Consider the following 8,462-nt stretch of genomic DNA (forward strand, 5'->3'; position numbering starts at 1 on the left):
CCTTTATTACATATTTTTGGAAATATTTCATTAATACGTCTATGTAATTTACGAGCAAATATAGAAAAGACTCTTTGGATCATCATACAATGAAAGGAGAGCAAATCAAAGTGAAATCTATAAAATCCTAACATCAACAGAGGCAACGTATTAGTACATGAACTTGCTATCCTCTTAAATATACAGCAGGTGGCGCCATACTACCACATATGCCACAATTTTGCTAATAGATTGTCTTTTTTGTAGAGTGCTTGCTACTTTGAAAGACTACATTTCCCAAAAATCCAGAGCACAAATTCAGTCGTTTCAAAACAAAACGAGATACTTTTAATATCGTGACATTGTGTTCCACCCTATCAATGTTGCTGATCCTATCCATAATGTCGCTAAACAATTACTTCCTTTATATAATATATATCCATGTATTTTGTTGTCAAGCTCCATAATGCCTCCATTTGTTGCATGTTTATTCCCTCCTAAGTCAGAAGCTTGGCAAGCATTTGTATTTGAACAGTTGTCTTCTTTCATACTACTTGCCATAATTTCTCTCCGACTTGCTGTATTCTTAGATTTCCATTGCAAGAATGGTGTGTGCAGATTTAGCACTGCCTTTTGAGAAACTCTTCTGTTGTTCTTATTGAATAGAACAGCACCCGCCCACTTCATCTTCCCTCTCAGATGCTATCAGTTTTAAAAGTCCCTTTTGTTTTCTCTTATCGAAGGGGCAATAGTTGTTGTGTAAGTGAGAAGGTGAAATCGAGATAGACATTATTAGTAATAATATTGGAGTGTTTCTATCACTGTATGTCTTTACTGTTTTCTCATAGGACCCAGAGAACATTACATGGTGCTACAATCCATCCAAATATTCATCTAATAACCACAGTGTAGAGCAAGACAATTCATTCCAGAAACCATTGAATGAGCAGGACTACAAAATATGGATATAGAGCAGAAAAGTAGTTCACATCAGAAGGCAAAAATGAAACGACAGCAGGGTGATTCGGACAGCAAACTGCTTATATGCCCTGTACTAAAATACCTTTCCATTGATTAAGTACCTTCCTGAACTATTCTGATATAGTGTCATTCCTGAACACCTCTGTTTTATACCGTTTGCAGAACGACAGGATGACAGAAGCTTCCCTGACCTCCTCAGGCAGGCCAATCCACAGCAGAGAAAGCATTTGTGTGGGCAGTTGTTGATCTTGCCCATTTGCAGGGCAAGATGAGTGTTGCTGTCACGGCAGAACTTGGGAAGAGAGGCAGTGCTGCAGATATGAGGCCATGCAGGGCTTTTGTACATGATAGTCAGTATCCTGAACTGAACTGGGAAGCTGATGGGCGACCAATAAAGCTACAGCAAAATGGGTGTCATGCTCATGCTCAAAATTGCTGCAGCAATTTTGCACTAACTGGAGTCTCATGGAGTCTACATTTAGCATAATCTGAACTCAGTGTTACCTGTGTTAGAGCTAATAGTGAAGAGGTTTGCTGGGACGATGGAGGCCTCCTAATGGGGGCACTCACTCTCAAGATAGGGGTTTCTACCTGGGGGACACCCCTGGCCAGAAAGGGTGACTTTAGAAATTAATCCAAAGCGGAGGTTGTAAATCATTTAAGCAGAGAAAATGGGGGAGAATAAATTAGCCTATTCATGAATTTCTGAAGGGGGAGATTTTGGGGTGGAATAGGATTTCTGAATTATTTGTTCTCCCCTCCCCCACTCCTCATGGGCTCACTATCCAACAACTAAGTGGCTAGGCCCATTATGATAATGGAAGCAGCAAATGGTGCTAGGGAAATACAGAATTAAAATCCAGCCAGCTGAGGACTGAATATACTCAGAAGCCTGCAATTCAGGCAAACAGAGAGTCAGTTGAGGGAGAAAAGGGGAAAGAGGAGGGGGGTCATCCTGCTCAAGCCCCGGAGAAGGAAGTTTTGGGATTCAAAATTGTTTCGTTCCCCCCCCCCCCACACACACACACACACAAACACACAGATTCCTCACAAGCTCTCAGATTGTACTACTTGGAATAATAAAACAGCATGAGGCAGGGATGAGGAAAGGGGAAATAACAAGATAGATGATAATTATGTGCCTCCAGGTCTGTTGAACCACACAGATCTCTTTGCCACATTTGTTATCCAAATCTGTTTTGAGGGTTGTTTAAGTAGCAATTAGAAGTCAGTTCAGTGTCATGTACATTTTTATGTCTGTTCCTGCGTTTCAGTTGCACACCAGAGCTTCACAAAGCCACGAGATAGGGGTAGATTAGTAAAGTTATGCTAGCAAAGCAATGCTGAAGGAAATGCTGAAAGCATTTTTCTTCTTAACGCATTAATGCACTAAGTTGCATGTATGTGACAATTTTTGCCATTTCTGGAAGTCTAGCATTCAAATGGCGATTGAGCCACATGGACCGTCAACAAACCACCAAACTTAATCGCTTGAGATTAATCCATTTGGAGGAAAGAATGCAGTCAGCTCATGAGAGGCTTTAAAAAACTGCCAAGATTATGACTAGTGTGCACCATCAAATGAGAGAACCACAAACAGGAAACCACATGAATTTGCAAGAGAGGGCAGGAAGTTGATGTTACTGTGCAGCTGCTCTAGGGCATCGGTGAAACCACCCCAACCCTCCCCCCTTTTTGTTAGCACCCACAACCATGTCATGAATGAAGCTCCCACTCCACTTAGGGAAAATTAGTGGTTATGATATACATGAAGAAAAAATTATCCAGATTTCTGAAGACCAATAATCCGGCAAGTAAAGAACAGTGTAAAATGCAAAACAGAATTCAAACCCAAGCTTCACTAGGACCGTTTACGCACTGGAGGTTTCATGCCAGGCTGCAGGCTGGAGTTTTAGTCGTGGCAGGTTGCCCCACTTCTTCTTGCACCCACACAGGGGAGCATTTGGCCTGGTGTGCCTCATCCGCCACCAATTTGTGCTCCTGTACAGGAGCTGGGCCAGTGAAGTTCCCAGTGCATAAATGGTCTACATGACTGCTCTGAAAATCTGGAGCAACCTTTGCATATATAATGGGCCTAGGAGACCAGAGGCTGATTTGTCAAGGACTTACCACACATATCTAACAGAATGGGAATCTGAAAAGTTTTATCCAGATGGCCATTTAATCTAGCTCAGTGGTTCTCAGCCTTTATATCTGAAGTCCCACCAACCACTCTGCAAAAGAACCTGGATTCTGCCATAACAGAAACAAAGCAACCACTTTTAAAGAGAAAGATGCCCATACATATTCTATTGTTATCTCTATAATTTACTATAAGTTTTAAGAACATAAACTATTGCAGTAGTCTTCTTGGGAGGACCTGCTATCATTATGGCGTGAACAGATAAAACCTGGCAAGTGGAGTTGGCAACTCACCAAAGACATTTGTTGATGGGCAGAGGGAACGGGGGAGTAGGAGGAACACTGGTAAAAGGTCACAGATAGCTAACCTGTGGCAGGTAGGATTTGCAGGACAAATAGCAGGTGAATATGGGGGTTGTGGGAGAACAAATTCCTAGTAATTGTTGTGAAAACCCTATATCCCACTCAGGCTACTTCTAAGTCCCTCTGGCTGAGAACTAGCATCCTAATATCAGGGGTAGCCAACCTGTGGTCCTCCAGATGTTCATGGACTACAATTCCCATGAGCCCCTGCCAGCATTTGCTCATGGACCTCATGGGGATTGTAGTCCATGAACATCTGGAGGACCACAGGTTGACTACCCCTGCTAATAGAACCAGATCATATTTCAGATTCTGGATATTGACAGCTGCAGTACTCAACAATGCCCTGCAGGTGGGTTCTGTATATTTGCAGGAGGTGATGGTTCTATACTGAGGAGAGGTGGAGGGAAGAGTTATTGTTTGGGGGGAGGGCAGGCGGGAAGAAGTACATCTGGTCAGTTTCCCTTTAAAAGGGAGCAATTCGAGCTCCAAAAATGCAAAATAAAGGGAAACAATTCAGTTACTTCCTCTTTATTGGGGAAATGTCAGTATTGCAGAGCCTGCAAAATGCAGCTAAATTCTAGCCTCATTTATTTGTTATTTATGTTTGTCTTCTGTCAGAGTGCTGTGCTTCTGCCATTAGTTTTGACTCTGTTTGATGTGTAGATCTAGTTTGATGTCTAGATCATCTGACTTCCTTCCCTTCCTTCTCTCTTTTATACCTCCCCACCCCCATTCAACTTTCCTGTCTCTGGATCACAGTGTCATGGCCTCAAACACCTCATTATCTGCCTGGTCTGTCCCCTTTGAAGATCTGCCACATCTCTTGGGTTCTCACAGGAGGGGGTGCAGGCAAAGCGGTTATATGCTGTGCCTGTTCTATTGTACCCCAGTTATGACAAGGTACTTGTTGGGTTCACTTTCTTGCATTAGAATAAAGGCATATTTTGCACCAAGTAAAGACTGTATTTTCTGGGCAACTGAAGAAACTTGACAGATTGTTGGAACTCCTAAAATATTGCTTCATATTCCTCACTCTGCCAACATGCCGGTGGAAGGTGTCTTGAGTTCCAACTCCAACCTCAATATCTGTCCTGAAACCAACCTCAAGGAGAGCATGGTTGAGGCCTCACCTCGGGACACTACATGTCTTCCAGCACCATCAGAACCCCAAACTTGAAATGAGGGGGTGCCGCAGCCTAGGTGGAAAGGTATGTGATTGACCATCGGGGACTCCAGATGTCCACGGTCTATGACCATGACCTCGTTGACTGGATGGAGTTAGTGGGTCATAACCAGATGGGAATGGACTGGGAGGGAGAGGTGGCTGTGTGACGGGAGATGGTAGAGATGTGAGCTGAATTCAGCACACAGCTAAATGAAATCATGGTGGTGCCTTTTCAGGATGACAAGAATTTGATCTGGGCATTTGCTGAATGCCCCCTAGCTAGGCCCATGGAACTGGGGATGACCACTTTCATGGCTGCAGGGGGCACCGTGGGGACCTTGACTGCAATGTGACAGCAGCTATGACGGTAACCGCCTCACCCAAGCAGGTTCCGGCTGGCAGTGGGGATGTACCTCCTGTTCCAGTCCTTGGTGTTCTAGCAGAGGCATGGAAACTGCAAACCTATTTCAACAAGACCTCTGGGAAGCTGTCATTTTTCCTGGTGCAGGCCTACATTCATGAATGTGGGGCCGTTTTCCCATATGGGGCCTCCTGGATATGCTGTGTGGGGTCCTTCCTAGAGAAAGATGCAGCTGACTGGTTCATGGGCCTCTGTGGCCTTGACACCCCAGAACTACAGGACTTTGCTCTGTTGTGCAAGCTCTGCAGGGGCAGTTCAAGGTACACTCTAGTCCAAACTTTTACCATGACTTTCTGGTGAATTTCACCCAGATGGCCCTCACAGACTTGTTGAAAATGAGGGGAGGGGGGAGGGAGATAAGAAACTTGGTTCATGGCTGCAATGGACCATTGAGTGTTAGCGCACGTTCGAGGAGCTGAAGTGCTTGTTTACTGCCAAGCCCTTCCTCCGCCATGCAAGCCTGGCTGAGCAATTTGTGGTCCAAGTAGATTCTAGTGACGTGGATATGGGGGCAGTCCTCTGCACAAGGGGAGGATGAGCAGCTACACCCTTGTGCCTACCCGTCTTGAAAGTTCTGTGAAGATGAGCAAAATTGGGCAATTTTGGAAAATAATGTTCCCATTCCTCCCTATGTAGATGAACACATTCACTATGAAGTCAACAAGTTCTTGGACTCTAGACCAGGGGTAGTCAACCTGTGGTCCCCCAGATGTCCATGGGCTACAATTCCCATGAGCCCCTGCCAGCATTTGCTGGCAGGGGCTCATGGGAATTGTAGTCCATGGACATCTGGAGGACCACAGGTTGACTACCCTGCTCTAGACTGCATCAGACTCCATTACCTAATTGATTGGAAAGAATTCCCTGTGGGAGACTGAGAATGGGTAGACACTTCCCATATGCAGGCCCCCAAGTTGGTTCGAGATTTTCATTCTGCATGCCCCCTGAAATCCAATGCCATGGTGGTGGGAGGATAGATTTGGGGCAGAAGGATCATGCTTCTGCCATTTGTTTATGCTGTGCTTCTGTTATTTGTTTTGACTTTTTGATGTATATATCTAATTTGATGTGTAGATCCAGTTTACTGCATCCTGCTTCCTTTCCTTCCTTCTCCTCTCATCCATCTTCTCTGTCTCCAGAACACAGCACGGTGGCCATGAGCACTGTGCTATTTGCCTGGCTTGTTCCCTTTGAAGATCTGCCTCATCTCTTGGGTTGTCACAGGAGGGGATGTGGGCAAAGCGGTTATATGCTGCACTTATTCTATTGTATTCTAGTTCCGACAAGGTACTTGTTGGGCTCACTTTCTTGCTGTAGAATAAATGTATCTTTTGCAATCACAGAAACTTGACATCTTCCAGGAATGAGAACCATACTTAAGGGCAATCTAAATGCACTTGCTTGGGAGTAACCCCTTCTGAACTCAGTGAGATTTCTTTCTGAGTAAACATGTGGCAGATTGGGCGCCATCATGGATTTAACACCACTCTTGCCTTCCTGCATGATACACAAGTATGAACACTATTTGTCAGAATGAACAGCTCTCTTGGTGTTTCATAGGGGAGCTGCCCTTGCAACACCCAACCAGAGAACTTTATACACAAACCTTTGGAATTCACTCTCCTTATCGAGCCAAAGTTTACCATGATATCATTATTAATTCAGCTGCTGCCAAGAGTCATTGGATTAGTCATACCAAACGGGGAAGGTGGTAGACTGTTAGAAGTATCCATGTAGCAGTACAAGTGAACAGAAGAACTTAAGCAAAGTCTGCTGGATCAGATTACTGATCTACCAAGTCCAGTGTACTGATTCACACAGCAGCCAACCAGTTGTCCTAGAGGGCCAAACTAAGGTTGAAGCTAGTTGTTGTCGCATTTCACCAGTAACTGTGGCTGACATCTTCAGAGGTAGGCCAGTCACAGTTACTGGCAAAACATCAGGGACTAGAACTACTAGACCATTTCCACACAGCCTGGAAAGCCACAACAACAAGCTGACGCTGGCCATAAATGTTAGATGTGGGATAGCCTGTCTCTTTTCTTGGGGTAATATCCCAGCACTCACCAGAAGCAGGGTATTCCACCTTCATCCTTTAGTGCAGGGGTAGTCAACCTGTAGTCCTCCAGATGTCCATGGACTACAATTCCCATGAGCCCCTGCCAGCAAATGCTGGCAGAGGCTCATGGGAATTGTAGTCCATGGGCATCTGGAGGACCACAGGTTGACTACCCCTACTTTAGTGTAGCAGAGTCTACAGTTTCTTCAAAGTGGATGATGAATACATATACAGCACATGTATTTAAAACTGAGAAAGCTGAAGCTGAATTTAATAATTATTTACTTGTAGATCCCTTCAAGTTAACTTTATAACAATAAAAGCAAGCACCACAGGAGAGAGGCAGAGAAGAAGGAGTATTAAACTGTGCACACACACAGAGGGGAGGGGCGGATTCCGGAGCAGGGCCTTCAGACCCCCTTCCTCCTGGTACCACAGATACTCAAACTAGACTCCAGAGATTTCCAGACAGTAAAAATCTTCGACAGCTCAGAAGCTGAGGCCCTTCCCTGCTGCCGCCTTCAGAGGTTTCCTGTCTCTGTAGATGGAGGCTCCTTGCGGTCACCATACCTAGAAGCCTCTGATGGACCTCTCCCCCAGGTATCTGCCTAACCCCATTTATAGCCAGCTACACTTTAGTAAGTATCTATATGGGGTTTTTCTTATGTTGGGAGACAGTAAATTGCCAAGGTGAGATGTTTTAGCTGTGCAGAAATTGCTTAAGTAGAATCTTAAATATGCCCTTCAAATTCCTGGCTTGGATCTAAACAAACTGAGACGCTCCCATTTGCCCACCTGCAAGTGACAGTGGGCCAGAAACCTCCATGAAGGCTTCGGTTGAAGTTCTTGTTCCCATTTAAAATAGAACTGAATGCTCCTTCATGGCACCACAGACTATGTCTGCTTAATCTGCCATTTGCAGGACACCCACTGCTATAATAACTGCTCATAAACCTAAAAGCCACAGAGCATGTTACAGAACAAGGAGTTAAGAACAGGGAGTTTCTCTCAACAAAATTATGCTGGTATTATAGACATCATGCCAGCATTTTTTTGTCTTATGACACATTGCGGCACTGCAGAAGGAGAAAAAAAGAGCAGAAAAGTAGCAGGCAATCAGAGAAAGGTGTGCCTTTAACCTCAATAGTGTGGAAGAAGGAAAAAAACAGATTGCCATAAGTAGTGCTTATGCATCTGTGGTATGGGCTACACCACCTTTGCCCCCCACATAACCCCCTGCTTTGTTTTTAGGAGAATGAGATGATGGAGTTAAAATCAGCACAATCAATGCTGCCACTTGAACCTGTACATTTGCAGAAAGCTTCCGGAAACAGATCTGAGGAATAACC

At 44.6% G+C, this 8,462-nt stretch overlaps 1 protein-coding gene across 2 annotated transcripts in view; it reads left to right on the forward strand.

The window, feature by feature from the left end:
• Positions 1–8,462, forward strand: part of CBX3 (chromobox 3) — a 294,217-nt gene that overhangs the window by 201,951 nt on the left and 83,804 nt on the right. The window lies entirely within an intron of this gene.

Source organism: Paroedura picta, chromosome 11 (genome assembly GCF_049243985.1).
Source record: "Paroedura picta isolate Pp20150507F chromosome 11, Ppicta_v3.0, whole genome shotgun sequence".
In the NCBI taxonomy this organism is placed as follows: domain Eukaryota; kingdom Metazoa; phylum Chordata; class Lepidosauria; order Squamata; family Gekkonidae; genus Paroedura; species Paroedura picta.